This window comes from Ovis aries, chromosome 8 (genome assembly GCF_016772045.2).
Source record: "Ovis aries strain OAR_USU_Benz2616 breed Rambouillet chromosome 8, ARS-UI_Ramb_v3.0, whole genome shotgun sequence".
NCBI classification, from domain to species: domain Eukaryota; kingdom Metazoa; phylum Chordata; class Mammalia; order Artiodactyla; family Bovidae; genus Ovis; species Ovis aries.
Window position 1 is genome coordinate 78,754,311 of NC_056061.1, and position 17,554 is coordinate 78,771,864.

Consider the following 17,554-nt stretch of genomic DNA (forward strand, 5'->3'; position numbering starts at 1 on the left):
AGAATCTGACAAAGAATGGATATGTGTACATGTATATAACTAAGCCACTTTGCTGTATACCTAAAACTAACACAACACTGTAAACCAACTATACCCCAATATAAAGATAAAAATTAAACTTTAAAAATATTTGACAATTTTAATGGATTAAAAAGAAAATGGGAAATAATTGGAATTTACCATCACCAAAAACACTACATATCAAAAGTTTTAGGAAACACAGCTAAAGCATTTTTCAAAGGAAAATTTATACCTTAAATTCATTTATCAAACCACAAGAGGAATAAAAGCAGATTAAGAGCTTAACAAAGAAACTAGAAAAATAGCAAAATAACAAACCCAAGGAGGAGATAGCAAAAATAAAGGCAGAAATCAATAAAATAAAAAAACATAGAGAAGATTAATAAAACACAAAGCTAATTCTTTAAACAAAAATTAGTAAAGTAGAAATTCAACAAGACTGATAAGGGGGAAAAATTAGATGCAAATAAAAGCTCCTGAGTTATAGCTCTTAACCTACCAATTATTCAGCCTGAAATTGTTAACATCAAAAAATGTCATTCAAATGCAGAAAAATAGTTAAGAAAAAAATCTAATATAGAGATATTACCCAATTATCCATCTTGGAATCTGCTCTCCTGAAAGAAATAAAATATTCTTTGCCAAAGTCTAACATTTTTCCATACATTGATCAGTGGGAGTAAAAATATAATTGAAAATGAAATAAATTATTCATAAAATCAGAGAAAATTATTTTCCCTATAATTTTTTGAGGCAAAATTGCCTAACATTTAAAAACTAATTATATCATATACAATTAAAAAATCAAGCAAATTGGAAAATTACCATCTGGTTTCAGATCTGCTGCTTTCTTCCACCTATTAATCTCAGGCCCTTTAAATACAGGCCCCCATTTCTCAAATCCTTCACTAGAAGGATCTTTTATTGACTATTTACTAATTTTTGTCTGACCGGCATCTTTTACTTCAAGAAATTGCCTCTTTCCCTTCAGTGTGACTCTGTTAATCATATGGCTCGACATTCCCACACAGGAGCAAGTATATGGCTTAGGTTTGCCAACCATTCATTCATTCAGCAAATAGGTACTGGCTGATCATATGCCAGGCAGTCTAACAGACTGAAGATACAATATTGAACACAACAGATAAAACCTCCTGCCCTCAAAGGATCTACAAACGTGGGAGCAGACAAACAAGATAAGTAAGTAAAACAAATGGTATATCAGGTGGAGATAAACAGGGAAAAATAAAATTATACAGAGTATCACAGAGGGTTGTGATTTTTAAATAGATGAGTAGAAATGGACTCACTAAATAGTTGACATTTGGGTAAAGACTTGAAAGACGTCAAGGAACAGCCAATGGCTACTCAAGGGTGAAACAGCCCAGGTTTAGGGAACGGTCAATGCAGTGGCCCCAGGTTGGGATTGGGTGTGTGTCTGGCCTGTTGAGGCATAACAAGGAGTCCAACAGTGTAGGCTGAGTAAGGAATGGAAAGAGAGCACAGCAGATGAGGTCAGAGGGGTCATGGGAGGTCACAGCATGCAGGTCTTGGTGGTTGTTTTTTTTTCTTTTTTTGCATTAGGAATTATAATTTTTATTCTAAATTTAAAATGAAATTTGAATTGAGAATTATATAAATTATATAAATTACATAAATCTAGTAGGTGTGAGTACTGGGTCTGAACTAAGGTCATATATAGTGACAAAGACCAACTGATTCTCCTTTGTTAGCATCACTGATAGAAATTGATCTCTTTTCCATTCTCATTACTTCAAAGTGTAGTTCATCCCATCATCACCTGGCCTGGACCACTTTAGTTGATTCCCCCTATCTTGGTTCCTATGTTTCCATTTCATCTTCAATCCTGCTACAGATAAACCTTTCTAAGATCTGACCATGTTACTTATCAATTAAAAGCCCTTCCAAGGCCTCTCATCAGCTCTATGACAGGGTACAAATCTGTCCATGTGGCCCTCCGTGATCTGCATCCCTCATCTCTCTTGTATCATCTTTTAGATCTTGGCGGTCTTTCAAGTGATGGTTGAAGATTCTAGCTTTCCTTGAAATGAAACAGGCAGGTTTTGCAGGGTTTTGATCTGACAAACACATTAGCAGCTCTGGCTCTAACACTGAGAGAGACTGAAGGGAGGGAGAATATAAACTGAGGAACTAGTTAAAATTTGCCTGAGGTCATCCCAAGAAGATGCGAGAATGTCTTGAGCCCAAGCAGAAGCAGTAGAGGTGGTAAGAAGTAGATGGACCAAAATACTTAACTTTTTTGACACAATGACCCATTCAGAAAGGAGTACCAACTCAGGCTACTGAGGAAATTCTTCTGGGAGTATTAGGTTAAGATTTGTCCTTTTATTCCTGGGATTTTAGTCATAACACAACACAAGCCTGGAGTTAACAGTGGCCATCTTGGTTACCTGGTAGAGAGACTAGAAAATGAAACCAAAAGAGTGGGAAGCAGAACACAAAGAGGGAAAAAAAATCTTCCACTGCCGCGAAATGCTGAATCGGATATGTTCCCAAAGATGCGCACTGGAATCTTGTTGTTTAGTTGCTAAGCTGTGTCTGACCCTTTGCAACCCTATGGACTGTAGACCATCAGGCTCCTCTGGCCACGGGCTTTCCCAGGCAGGAACACTGGAGTGGGCTGCATTTCCTTCAGCAGGGGATCGTTCCAACCCAGGAATGAAACCTGCGCCTCCTGCACCGGCAGGCAGATTCTTTACCATTGAGCCACCAGAGACATGTCTTATGAAATTTCAGAATTCCTAAGAGATACAGGAAATTCTTAACGTTTATAGACAAGATTAAAAGGTATTATCTACACAGAAACAAAATAAGAATGACATCAGTTTTCTCATATGCAACATGGGATGTCAAAGATACTGGAGCTTTGCCTTGAAAGTTCTAAGCGAAAATAAATTTTCTCCATAAAATTCAATACCTAGTCAAACACACAATCAATCATGAGGTCAAACTACCTTTTCAGACATGTTTATTCCCCATGTACACTATATAAAATATTGCCTGGTAAAATACTCTAATAAAGTGAAAAGGAGAAAACCATGATATTAAGATTCAGGGAAAGCTGAATAATGGGAAAAAATTATGAAAGACAACCTATCAAAACTATTCTTAGTTTCAAATTCCTTGCTCGATATCCCATGAATTAATTTTGCAATCAAAACTCTGTGTTTAGAGTTACATTTAATTTCAAGTAATGGTTTTGTTTAGAAGAAATAATAGATATTATTAATAAAACAAATAGAGTCTATAGACATCTAAACATTCGAGGGCCATTTTTTCCCATTGTCTATTTTATCTGCTGCTGCTGGTAAGTCGCTTCAGTCATGTCCGACTCTGTGCGACCCCACAGACGGCAGCCCACCAGGCTCCCCCATCCCTGGGATTCTCCAGGCAAGAACACTGGAGTGGGTTGCCATTTCCTTCTCCAATGCATGAAAGTGAAAAGTGAAAGTGAAGTTGTGTCCGACTCTTCGCGACCCCATGGACTGCAGCCTACCAGGCTCCTCCGTCCATGGGATTTTCCAGGCAAAAGTACTGGAGTGGGGTGCCATCACCTTCTCTGGTCTATTATATCTATATCATCCCTAATTCCTTGTCAGTAATACTTGCTCTATTTTCCCCAACCTAAAGTCAGCAAGTAAAAAAACATGAAATTAATTTTAAAAGATTAAAATTGCTCACCAAAGGAAAGCATATTAAAATATAAAGAATTAGAGAGGTGACAGAATTAGAAAGTTGTTTCATATATGTGCCAAGTACAAGGATTTCCAGCAAAATTCATCAAAGAAGAAATGACTGGTGCTCACTGTAACTGGTTTTCCTCTCCTCTCTGCCCCCCGAAGAAGACTTCCAGCCCCATGTGGTGAGCAGTGGCCATATGCCTAGTTCTGGCCAATAGTGGAGGTGATGTGCAACACCTCCCGTCTGGAGACGAGTGTGAGTCCTCCACGGGCTCTCTTCTGCTGTCACAGCAAACCCTGAGGCCACCTGCTGCCATGGTGATGCCACAAGGGGTGGAGCTTCATCAGCTTACATGCCTGAGTGACTGTGTGGAGTAGGGGAGCCCTCCCCTTCTCATGCCAACTAGTATTGAATATACAGTGTAAATAAGAAATTAAAGTTTCTTGTGTAAAGCCACTGAGCCTTCAGAGTTAATCTGCTACCATGGCACAGCCTAGCATGGCCTGATAAGGGTTATTTTGCCTTTCTAACCATTAACAAAAGACTTCTCTAATTTACTTAAGTTAGGTGTAAATTTTTCTCTTGTAAAGTAAACTGACATATACCCAAGGTAGTTAATCCCTTTTTTGAACACGTTAGTAGAAGGTGTTTGATTAGCAAAGACATTGACATTTCTACTGAGGACCATAAGCTCAGAGAAAAATGTCTGAAATAAGAACTGTTTTGCTTCCTGAGTAAGCTTATTTCTCTCCTCCCCCTTTTCCTCACTCTCTACAAACAATAAATGCAGAATGTTTTCTGGGGAAATGGTCCATTAATTTGTGCAAGTAATCTCAAATGATTTCAAAATATTCAGCGAATACCTATCAGTTTTAGAATCAGACTCTGTCCTTAGAAAGCTACATTCATATTTTGAACCAAAATTTAAGAAAGCACAAATATCATTAACCAGTTAAAATAACAGCCCCAATGTTAACCTGCAGCCTCAATAATTTGAAGAGGTTGCAGATTCTGTTTCAAAGAATATGTAAGTAATTCCTCAGCTAGCCACTCTCTCTTTGAAATTTAGTCCCTACCCCTGTTCACACTGGTATGCATGCATGCATGCTATGTTGCTTCGGTTGTGCCCAACTCTTTGTGACCATATGGACTGTAACCCTCCAGGTTCCTCTGTCCATGGGATTCTCCAAGCAAGAATACTTGAGTAGATTGCCATGCCCTCCTCCAGGGTCAAAATGGTATATTTTGTACAAAAGAATTACAAGTTTTCAAGAAGAAAGAAACATATGTGGTAACTACTCCTTCACTGCCAAAACAGATTTTAACATAGAGTCTATTTTAAAATAAGTCAAGAAATCCTTGGAGTCTAAGTTGTTTTTCCATTAGAAGTCTGAGACTTGGCCCTACATATTTCTGTTCTGGAAAAACTCTATTGACATTCTGAATCACCTGGAAACATAAATTAACATTGAGTAGGTCTTAGAACATAATATTCATAGGCACAGCAAAAAAAAAAAGAACAAGAAAAAATACATCTGTGTTCAAAATATATTCACACAAAACTTCACAATATTCACTGCCCAGTAGGAATACGTCAAAATAATTAGAAAAGCATTCTGTACTTAAAAACTCTGTGAAGACTACTGGTGGGAAAGTAAAATGACAACAATTGCTGTGGAAAATAATACAGAGGTGCCTTAAGAAATTAAAAATAGGATTACCATACAGTTCATCAATTTGACTTCTGAGTATGTAGTCACAAGAATTGAAAGCAGAAGCTCAAAGAAATATTTGTACATCCATGTTTATAATAGCATTATCCACAATAGCTCAAAATATGGATGCAACCGATAAACAGATGAATGGATAAGCAAAATACACACAATGGAATATTATTTGGTCTTAAATAGGAAGGAAATTCTGCAAAATGCTACAACATAAAAGCCCTGAGGACATTATGTTATGAGAAATAAACCAGTTACAAAAAGACAAACACTGTATGATTCCACTTATATGAAATATTTAGAGTAATCAAAACCATGAGATAGGAAGAATAACGCTTGTTATACTGGTGGGAGGGGCTGGTGGGAGGAGGAAAGGGGAGAGTTATTGTTTAATGGGCAGAAAGTTTCAGCTCTACAAGATGAAAAGGGCTCTGAGAAATGGTGGTAATTTATATGTGGGCATCTAGTTTCTTATAAAATAGATTCTTCACATAATTATCGTTTTATGGTATTTGATAGTTATGGTACATTCCTGACCACTAAAGGGATCACACATGATAATTCCATAAATAAACTATTTTGCTAAACAGCTCTCTTACTGAAAAGTAATCACTATCAAGAATCCATTTTCAGGTCCTCAAGAAAATCCAGAGGACCAAATACAACTGGTTATCTATTAATTCTATTAGCTTCTCTCTGCATTAATCCTACCATGGGAATAAATATACCTAGGCTATTACAACTTGCTTCACAAATTAGAATAACAAAGTAGAGTACAGGCTGTTCAAGTCACAGATATCACTAAGAGAAAGAATTAGTTCTGAAAAGTTCTCAATTACATACCAAAAAGCTATGAGGGTCCTTGTTCCAGTTCCGTTGCTTCAGATCTGTACAAGAAAAAGTCAAGAAAGTGGTCATCAGATTTCTGCCAGGACAACTGCATGGGAGGAGGTCAACGTCCTACCACATCAACCCCAAGAAAAGGCAACAAAATAGCAACTTTCTAACTGTAATGACAACAACCACAACTTCGTTTTCTATGTCTGTGAGATTATTTCTGGTTTGTAAGTAAGTTTATTTGTATCATATTTTATATTCCACATACAAGTAATATCATATGATATTTGCCTTCCTCTGTCTGACTTCACTTAATATGACAATATCTAGTCCATCACTACAGTAAAAAGTCCTCCATTTTCATATCAAACACAACCAGACATCCTTTTTTCCTCTTCCACAGGCTGCACTGCACTTTGCTCACACTTCGTGGCTTAAATTTCTAGTTTTGTTATTTTAAACTGCAAGGTAATGTGATGTTATGTTTTATCTAAATATTTTCCAAGTACAATGATTTGAAATTATAACAGCTCACCAGAAGCAATGTAAAAGTAGATGAATGTTAGCGGTACTGAATGCCAAGTCACTGGCTTCTGTTCATGTTTGTATTTGGTGCACCTAGCAGTAAGCCAGCCATCTTTCTCCCCACAACAAGACTCCATGTCACTTCCTTCTGCTTTTCAAAGCAGTGAAAACAGCACTGTTTCACTGCTGTGGTAATCAGCATTTGTACAAGAACTTCTTAGAAATGATATATTAAATCAGTTGTAAAAAAAATTTTTTTTACTCTTGGACCTCACAATCCTAGTATTGTTTGGTTGAAGGCCAACTCAAGAAAAGTTGGGGTATCAGTGCATGTAACTTGCTCAGAGCCAGGAGGATGGATCTCTAGGCAGACATTCCAGCCGGAAACAGCACAAACAGGTTTTCCCATCAAGAGCACTCATGGGCGTAAAAGCCAGACAAGTTTTATAGTAATACTGAAATTTAAAAAGTAATACCACCCATGTCTAGGTAAATGTGACTGCAGATGCTTATCTGGGTGATATTTGGACTCAGATGTACTGACGAAATCATTTTGAGTTTAGGAAGATCTTAAAGAAATTGGGTGCTATTTTCCACTGGTTAAAACCACTTCACCACCTCCAGAAAGCCTCACACTGAGAGGACAGATTAAGATCCATTTACTCTTCCACCCAGGCACAATTTCTCTGACACTCAACACTTTGAATATCTCATTTCAAAAGAACAGGGTAATTTCAAATGCCTGAATAATGAGTGCGATATTTCACCCTTATCCAGTGCTCAGTGTCATAAGGAAGCAGAGACAGAATCCTGAAAATACCCAAAGAAGGAACAAAATTCTCCTTTCAACTTCCACAGAATGCTCAACGGTAACATCATTTTCTTTCTGAGTTGGCATATCATGCACCCCCTGCAAGAAAAATCTATATCTTAGCCTTAGGAAAAGCATTATTCTTATCCTTCATTTGAATTCATTATGTAGGTCAAATACAGTAAAGAAAGCTGCATTTGAAGACCATGCCTTGAATATATAAATTGCAGCCAGACAGAAAGAGTGGATGAAAAATGTTTCAGCAGTGAAGTCTTTAATAAAACATGTACCATCCATTTTCCCCCCACCAATTCTCAACAGACTCCCATTGTCTTCAAACAACAATAAGAGAAGCTGTCTGCAGTTAATTTAATCATTGTCATTTCCTAAGAAATAAGGACTGATGTCTATTGAAAATTATTCCAATTATGTCTTTGAAAATGAGTTCAAAACTGTTCAAATGACTGCTTTCAATACTATATTAACCTCCACCAAATGTTATTAGTTATTCTTACAATCTTCTTAGAGAAAAAAGAAAATGACATTACTGCCTAACTTTTTTTTATTCAGTAAAAATTCAAACTGGAGATTTCACAATCATTTTAAAAATTTTGCTCAAATCTGGTCTACTTTAGGATTACTCTAACCCTTTTCGATGACATCCCAAGAAGTAATTTCTCTGATTAAAAACAAAAACATGGCCAAATCCATTTTATTGTACCAAATAAAATCAATGCTCTGCAATTACTTGAAAATAAGTAGAAGATAAGCAGAGAGAAGGCATCTCACAAAAAGAACGAAACAATAATGAAAATCACAGTGTCCATGTGTGCTGAGTCTCTTCAGTCGTATCTGACTCTTTGCAACCCTATAGGCTGTAGCCAGTCAGGCTCCTCTGTCCATGGATTCTCCAGGCAAGATTACTAGAGTGGGTTGCCATGCCCTCCTCCAGGGGACCTTCCTGACCCAGGGATCAAACCCACACCTCTTACATCTCCTGCATAGGCAGGCAGGTTCTTTACCACTAGTACCACCTGGGAAGCCTCCCCATGGACTGCAGCCCACCAGGCTCCTCTGTCCATGGGACCGTCCAGGCAAGAGTACCAGAGTGGGTTGCCATTGCCTTCTCCAGAAAATCTTAATAGCCAAAGTCTATTAAGCCCTGATTATTATTTCATTTTTGTTTATGCGAGGTGCTATACATGCATTCATCATGTAGTTTTCACAACAACTCTGTAAAGTTGATGCTGTTTTTATTCCCATTGTACCGATGAAGACGAATGTCTTGAAATGTGCAGCTCTGGCCTGGCTGGCGTCCACTACTCTGTGGACAGTTGCCACCCCAATGCTCATAGGTGGCTCCCTGTGCTACCCCAAACCCCTAACAAACCCCCTACATGTCTGTTTTTAATCAGTACTTTGATGAGGGCTCTCCATACAGGCACACATTTTCAGTTGACTATATTTCTCTCTCCAGAACCCAGATACCCTGGAAGAGGGATTGTGTGGGGAGGTGTAGAGAACAGGGAGGATCCAGGTCAGTGACCTCTGCATCCACAACCCAACCTCCTCTCATGAGGCCAAACTTCCCTCATCTCAGCTTTTTCCAGGTACCCAGGGCTCTCTTTCCCTAGAGCTCCATCACACTCCTTAGAAATGCCCATGAGTACAGATTCATTTGTGTCCACTTCCTGCACCTAGAAAAACTCGCCTTCTCTTCCTCTCCCTGACCAAAGTATGTATTCCATATAAAATGCTGGCTTGTGAATATCAGCCTCAGTGGTTTAGAGTGAAGACAAAGGAACATTAAAGTAGAAGAGGCTGTGGGCCCCCTCTAGCCCAGCTGCTTTTGGAAGCTTTCTCTCCATCACTCGAGTCTGCCATGTCTAAACCAAAACTGCAGATAAGTTCAGCCCCTCTTTCCCAGGGCTCTTGGACCCCATGCACTGCACCTGGACATGCCTCTGAGTCCTTTCTGAAGCTGCCCAGTTGTTCACCAGATGCTCTCTGCCAGCCAGGAGTGACCCTGCTATGACATGCACACGTACATTAGCGGTTGGTTGGTTGCAGCGTAACTTTGCCAATTGTGTCGGCCAACTCTCATCCTGACGGGGTTCAAGAGACTGTGTTCCATGAAGGAAGTAAAGTTCATGACTTTCAGACTTTTCTGGGCTTTGATATGCTGTGAACTCTGGGTACACTTGATGAGAATGAAAGGAAGCACAGGGAGAAAGAAAAGAAAGGGGAAGAGAGCGATTTGGACAGTGAGTTATTGTAGGTCTTGGACCAGCCAGAAGGCAGCAGGGGGCCAGGCATGAGAGGTCAGGGAAAGAAGCTGCCACAGAAGAGGATCTGAAGACAGACAAACACACAACACAGAAGTCACTTCTCAGCTTTACCATTCCCTATTCTGCTCCTCCCAGAGGCTGAAATTACACCTTTTACCTGTGTGCACCCTCCCGTAAGTTTCAACATGCATGCGTGCATGCTAAGTTGCTTCAGTCGGGTTTGACTCTATATGACCCTATGGACTGTAGCCCACCAGGTTCCTCTGTCCATGGGATTCTCCAGGCAAGAATGCTAGAGTAGATGGTCATGCCCTTCTCCAGGGGATCTTCCCAACCCAGGGATTGAACCACATCTCTTACGTCTCCTGCATTGGCAGGCGGGGTCTTTACCACTAACGCCAAAGTTCCAACACACACCCTAGAAACTCACATGAGCACAAATTCACTTATGTCAACTTCCTGACCTAGGAAGACTCCTCTTCTGTGCCTCTCTCTGAACACAGTAGGTATTCTGCATTAAACGCTGGTTCATGAATGTCAGTATCAGTGGTTTACAGGAAAGAAGGAACATTAAAGTAGGAGAGGCTATCAGGACCTTCCCACCTACACCCTGCCCCACTCACCTCCTGATGGTGGGACGGAGGGTGGATGAACGAGATGCAGATGCTAAATGCAGGTTATACAAGAAGCTTTCCCCTTCTCTTTCCTGTTGGTCTAAAGTCACTACATTTCTAATCGCTTGGCCTTTCTTGCAAGAGCAAGCTCCTGATTCACCACCCCTACCAACAGCATGGACTTCCCCAGTGGCTCAGCCCTAAAGAATCCACCTGCAATGGTGGGTGGGGAAGATCCCCTGGAGGAGGGCATGACAACCCACTCCAGTATTCTCGCCTGGAGAATCCCATGGACAGAGAAACCTGGTGGGCTACAGTTCATAGGGTCACGCAGAGTCAGATGCAACTGAAATGACTGAGCATGCATGCCCACACCCAGAGCACGGGCTTCCCAGGTGGCGCAGTGGTGAAGAACCCACCTGCCAATGCAGTAGATGAGGATTCCATCCCTGGTCGGGAAGATCCCCTGGAGAAAGAAGTGGAAACCCACTCTAGTATTTCTGCCTGGGAAATCCCATGGACATAGGAGCCTGGTGGGCTACAGTCTACAGGGTAGCAAAAGAGTCAGACCCCAACCTAGTGACTGAACAACAACCACGAGCATATTTTTAAACCTGAAGTTGATGGGCAAGTCCGACATGATGCCTATTATTGAGTGTTCAAAGGAACAAAGTATCTTCAGGACCTTTGTCCACCATGTCCTTGTTCCAAGGTGGCTCTGCCCATAAGCACAGCATCAATTCCACTTTTTATGTTTTTGATAGTAAAACATATATATTCACATAGTTTTAAATTTAAAATGCAAAAGAAAAACATTAACAAAAGAAAACAAAAATCATCCATGAGCCCAACTCCAGAGACAACCCGCTCTTTACTTGTTGTGTTTTCCTGCTTCATTTTCTTCTATTCATTCGGAAAATTTGGAATGTAACCAGGGATATTCTATACATACAGCTTTGTGTCTACAAAGCCTCAACTCAGAGCTCTGTGCAAATGGGGATTAGAGCTAATATTTGAGCTACTTGACAAGTCACATTTAGATCCTTTAATCACAGCAGAGGCCCTGACATTCCACTAACTTTATCAGGCATGTATGAGATTTTGGACAGCACCCTAATGAGCCGTAATGCTCTGAAGAGCATTCTTTTCTTATCTTGGTTTTTGAGCAGGAGGTCCTAGGGTGCAGAACAATGTAAAAGTCCACATGGACATTTTCAACATTTGAAAGCAGCACATAAAGCACAGAAGTGCTTTTGAGAACAAGACCAATAACTTATAAGGTTCAATGATTGGTGCCATATCAAGTGTTCATTGTTCAACATTTCTGTGTTCTTTGAGGGGGAAAGCTACATAATGACAGAAAGCAAAGATTGTTTCTCTCAAAATTCACTGAAAAACATCAGATTCAGGATCAACTGGTTCTAGAGAACTATGGAAAATATAGAAAAACTTTCTTAGAAAAAACATTGGGGATATATTAGAAAACATACTATGATGATATTTCACATACACACCACTTGATTTAACAATTTCTTAAACTGTCCCCAAAATGTCTTTTTAGAATTGGTTTGTAAAGACCATCTTAATAACAAACTAAATTTAGGCCAACAGCTTAACTCTAACTTCCCAAACATTTCATGAGTTATTATAATCAATTATAGCATCTCCAATCAAGAGAACATTTTAATTTGTTCATACAAGAAACTGACTGCACCCAGTTAATTCAACTGAAAAAAAAAAAAAAGATGCAAGCCCAAAGAAAGCAAAGGAAATGGAGAGCAATCTTTCTGTAAAGAGTGAAGAATATCTCTTCTCCTTTCAATAGAAAATGAGTAATTCCTATTAAGGTTATCAGCATCATCAGGAGGAGAAAAATTTTCCTCATCTTTCTGTCTTGGCTGTCTTGAGCCTGAACTCTCTAAGGACACTTACTAGAAGGTTCTAAGGAGGTGTTACAAAAATGGCCACAGCCATATATATTGGCAGCCCTTGGAGTAGGTGGAGGGTTGTTCACTGTTTAGTTTAGAATCGTGTCTGACTCTTTGTGACCCTATGGACTGTAGCCTGCCAGGTCCATGGGATTTCTCAGGCAAGAATACTGGAGCAGGTAGCCATTTCCTTCTCCAGAGGATCTTCCTGACCCAGAGATTGAACCTGCATTTCATGCATTGCAGGGCAGATTCTTCACCACTGAGCCGCCTGGGAGAGAGGAGAGCAAAAACTCTTATGAGGTTGAGCTGCAACTTACGAGTTCAGAGAGCAGGCATACAGACAGGGATATACTTGTTTTGTTGTTGCTGGAATATATATGTTGCTTGCACTCTCTTTGTACAATTAGGTTACCGCCAGCTGTTCAATGTGGTAATAACTTCCAGTAATACTCTGTTTTCCACTGGCCAACTCACCTGGCACAGTCATAGGATGGCTCAGGACCAGAGATCATATCATAGCGTAAATAGGTCTCTCTGCGTCTCTCTGTGTCTATGACGAGTGAAGGGAAATGGGGTTTCAAATAAACCTGAAGCAAGTTTGGGGAAAATCCTTCCAAATTTTAAAGCTCACGGTCGAATGAAACAGGAGAGAGAAACCCTAAAATTTGACATTATCAGCAATAAGCTGTGAAGCCCAAAGAAGGTTTTTTGAACAATCAGTAAAAATGAAAACAATTCCAATCAGCTTATGCCAGACAGACTGGATTATCTTTCTATGCTATCTAGAGAAAAATGACTCTAAGATCACTATCGTGTGACGAGGCCACCAAAGAACAGGCACCTAAACGTGTAGGGGCAAAGTATTTCAGAGATCTGTCAGGCGGTTAGTTTTTAAATAACCTTAATTTTCTGACTAATGTGCTGCTTCTGGTATTTTGTCAGCTTTTTAAAATGTGAAATTTATTGTCATTTCTAACATGTTTTTTCAATACCGAGTTTCTTAGAACTTTTTTTTTTGTAAGTCTGCATTATATTTGCACCTTGTTTAACTCCAATTTCTCACATTACAGCCTGGTCTCAGTTGAGCAATGGTAATGATAGGGGGGAAGGGGTTGAAGAGGGAGTTGAGGATTATGTCCATGTTTGGGTCGTCCTCTCCTGGGACCATGAAATGGTGGTAGCCAGAGATTTGTGCTGTTCTCCAAGGAACATGAGAATCTTGGGCACAAGACTAGGGTCTGTGTGAGCCAGACATCCCTCCAACCTTGAAATATTAGCATTGTATTTTGTTAAGTGTGCCTACAGCTTTCCTGTTCTCCAAGTTATTGAAGCATTTGTTTAATCTGCAGCATGGAATAACTGCATTCCCATGCTTGCCAAGAGCATTAAATCCAACTGGCTGGTTCTCAATCCATGTCAAATGCTCAGTTACAGTAAACAATATTTATATAATATGTCTAAAGGCCTATCTATTACTCTATATTGCAGAGTTATTTACTCTTAGAGTGCTGAGACTTCAGGAGGTCTGTGATTCCCTGAAATTGTATACAGAATTTAATGTGTGTCTGCATTTACAGCTTTCATCAGAGTCTCAAATTGGTCTATGACACATGAAAGCTAATAATCACTAATCTACATTTCAAGTGCCACCAAGGAGGTGATACTAAAAATAAAAAAATAAAAAAATAACAATACTTCATACCTTCAAAATGTTTTTTAAAAATTTATACTAGAAAGTTTAAAACCCATTACTAAAGTAAGCTGGGCCAGTAGAAACATGTCATTGGTTTACATGAGAAATTATAAAAGATACCCCAATAAAACAAAGGAAGTTTTCAAATGTACTGTTAATTTCATTCCCCAGTGTATCGTTGCTATGAACTGAATCATGGCCCCCTGCCCCCAAATTCAGATTGAAGTCTAACCTCCAGTGTGAAGGTTATTTGGAGATGGGCCTTTCAGAGCTCATAAGGATGAAAACCTCATGATGGGATTAGTGCCCTTAGAAAAGAACCTAAAAGAAAGCAATCACCTCTTTCTGCCCTGGGAGGACGAGGACACATCAAGAAGGTGGCCGTCTGCAAGCCAGGAAGAGAGCCTGCACCGGAGCCTAGCCAAGCTGTCACCTTGATATGGAACTTGTGAGCCTTCAGAACTGTGAGGAATACGTGTCTGTCATTTAAGCCACCGGGTCTAGGGTATTTTGCTACAGCAGCTCAAGCTACGACAGTGAGTATGAGGCAAAGCTTACAGAAGAATTGTTCTCTAGTGTTAGTAGAAAGAGAGCTGGGCATGTCAGGAGATGTGATCATGAATCTATAGCTAATTGCTTCTTACCCTTTACATTGAAGGTTAAACTTAGAATCAAATTTGCCACAGTACTCTCGTAAAGGTCTAGAACCTTCCCACATACACTTTGTATATTAACTTTACTTCAAGACACCATTTACATTTCATACCAATATTTTCCTTTTTCTCATCCACCAACTTGCCGTTTTATTGTAGTTTGCTGTATCAATCTCTTCAAGTTGCCTCAAATGGTTTCAAAAACAAGTCAGATTATAAGCGAGAATATAAATGAGGGCTTCCCTGGTGATCCAGTGGTTAAGAATCCTCCTGCCAATGCAGAGGACACAGGCTGGATCAGGGAAGAATCTTTCCTGGTCAGGGAGGTTTCACATGCTGTGGGGCAACTGAGCCTGTGTGCCACAACTGCTGAAGCCTGCACACTCTAGGGCCCAAAAGCCACAACTACTGAGCCTGCACACTCTAGGGCCTGTGCTCTGCAACAAGAGAAACCTCCATAATAAGAAGCCCATATAAGACAATTAGAGAGTAAACCCCCCACTCGCTGCAACTAGAGAAAGCCCTCATGCACCAACAAAGACCCAGCACAGCCAAAAATAAATAAATAAGATTAAAAATAAAATGAACCAAAAAAAGAATATAATTGAATAAATTAATGACATTTCCATTTTAAAATTAAAAATATAAATATTCATAACTGCTTTGGAAATTATATGCAAACATTTCTTTGAAGAAACTATCTCAACGATGCTCATAATTCCATGAGAATGATTTTCCTCTTCTAAGAGCCTTTAGTTTGAGGCTCATGGACTGTCCGAGGGTCCTGTGAACAGAACTCTGGGATTCTATATACTCAAATGGGGAAAACATACCTTCAGTTTCACTGAATTCTAACTGAAATTTAACAGTTCCTTCAAATATATACACTGACAACAAACCACAGAAGTATTATCAGTGTCTGTGATTTTGTTTCCCATAGAAACCACAGGTGTTCTTGTCTCCAGCTGGTTTATTGCAGCTCTCTCCAAATATCACTTATGCTCCTCACCACCATTCAAATGTCACCAAACTTGCTGCTGGATTGTTATTTAATGCATTAATATAGAAGCACACATATTACTATATCACACATTTTTATTATTATATTTTTACATATCTGGTTTCTTTGTAGTCCTTTGCATTTTGTTTTATGCATTTAAAACCATTATTCTGAATAAGGGTCCGTGTGTGAAGTGTGAAAATCACTCAGTTGTGTCTGACTCTTTGTAACTCCATGGACTGTAGCCTGCCAGGCTCCTCTGTCCATGGAATCTTCCAGGCCAGAATACTGGAGTGAGTAGCCCTTCCCTTCTCCAGGGGATCTTTCCAACCCAGGGATAGAACCCAGGTCTCCCACATTGCAGGAGGATTCTTTACCATCTGAGCCACTGGGGAAGCCCAAAATACTTTACCACTGTGCCACCCAGAATATCCTAGAATATCCATAGGCTTCTTCCAATTGCCAAGAGTGTCCAGGGCATAGAAGAAGTCAAAACTCTGATACACACAAATTGTTTAGGCAGCATTTTACAAAGTGTTTGCAAATATTTTACTGCGAGCTACACTATGCCTAGGAAATAGTGGTTTCTCTTAACTGGAGAACTAAAGCATCTTCTTTTAAATAAAAAGGAATATTAGAAGCTGCACAAGTCTCATAGACATCTTGACATTAAAAGTCACCATCAGCCCTGACCTAATAAAGCCATTTCTTAAGTCTGTACTTTTAACTTCTGAAAAGACATTCAACAACTTTGTGAAACTTTGGGTCAGCATTTCTCTGACAGAAAGAGAAAAAAAACTGACATTTAAAACATCTCTTAAGAATCAGTACTGTGTGAAGACTCATTATACACTTTGCAAATTATATAAGCCCCTCCCTTTTATTTTTTTTTCCTTGTGAGTCAGCCTTCTTTTGAATTTTCATCAGATACTTTGGTACTTTTAGCACAACTAGAGTAGGACAAGAATAAGGAACTAAAACAAAAGGCTGTCGATACGATTACTCAATACACACTTGAAAATTAGTTACTGCTGTGACATTGTATGAGTGTGTTGGGGAGAATAGTATACATGTGGTGACACCACTCCATGAAGGCCATGGGCAAGGGGCTTTGTTCCTACTTTCCAATTTCTTTGGTGGAAGATCAGGAGAGGGACTAAATACTGACTGGGGATATTTACTCTCACCCCCCGTGGATAGAGGAGCCTGATGGATTGCTGTCCATGGGATCGCACAGACTTGGACACAACTAAAGCCACTTAGCACACGTGCATGCACTGGAGAAGGAAATGGCAACCCACTCCAGTATTCTTGCCTGGAGAACCCCAGGGACAGAGGAGCCTGGTGGGCTGCCATCTACGGGGTCGTACAGAGTCGGACATGACTGAAGCAACTTAACAGCAGCAGCAGCAGCCACTACTCCACGTGGTAACTACAGCGAGAAGCAGGAATTGAGGCAGCATGGTGTGTCCCTGCCAAGGTGGAGTTTATCCTCTCAGTCTCTTTCTCTTTCAGGCCAACAGGAGGTTATTAGCACTGGGCCACCTGCCCCTATGCCAGCAAAAGTTGTAGCTAGAAATCATAGTTCATAGTTAAATGATAAGGCACCAGCTCTGCTCAGTATACATTAATTACTTTGCATAACTAATAAGTTTTCAGATGGCTGATTTCTTACCTTTTAAGCAATGGCACTTTTTTTATGTTAGTTATTTTTACACAACTGAATATATATTA

The 17,554-nt window shown here is 39.8% G+C and overlaps 1 protein-coding gene across 9 annotated transcripts in view; it reads right to left on the reverse strand.

The window, feature by feature from the left end:
- The window catches only part of IPCEF1 (interaction protein for cytohesin exchange factors 1), a 171,829-nt gene that overhangs the window by 120,988 nt on the left and 33,287 nt on the right, over positions 1-17,554 (reverse strand). For all 9 annotated transcript variants that reach the window (XM_060419853.1, XM_027972592.3, XM_027972591.3 and 6 more), the window contains one exon: positions 6,312-6,355. The gene's annotated coding sequence lies outside the window, so the exon portion shown is untranslated. The remainder of the gene's footprint in view (positions 1-6,311; positions 6,356-17,554) is intronic.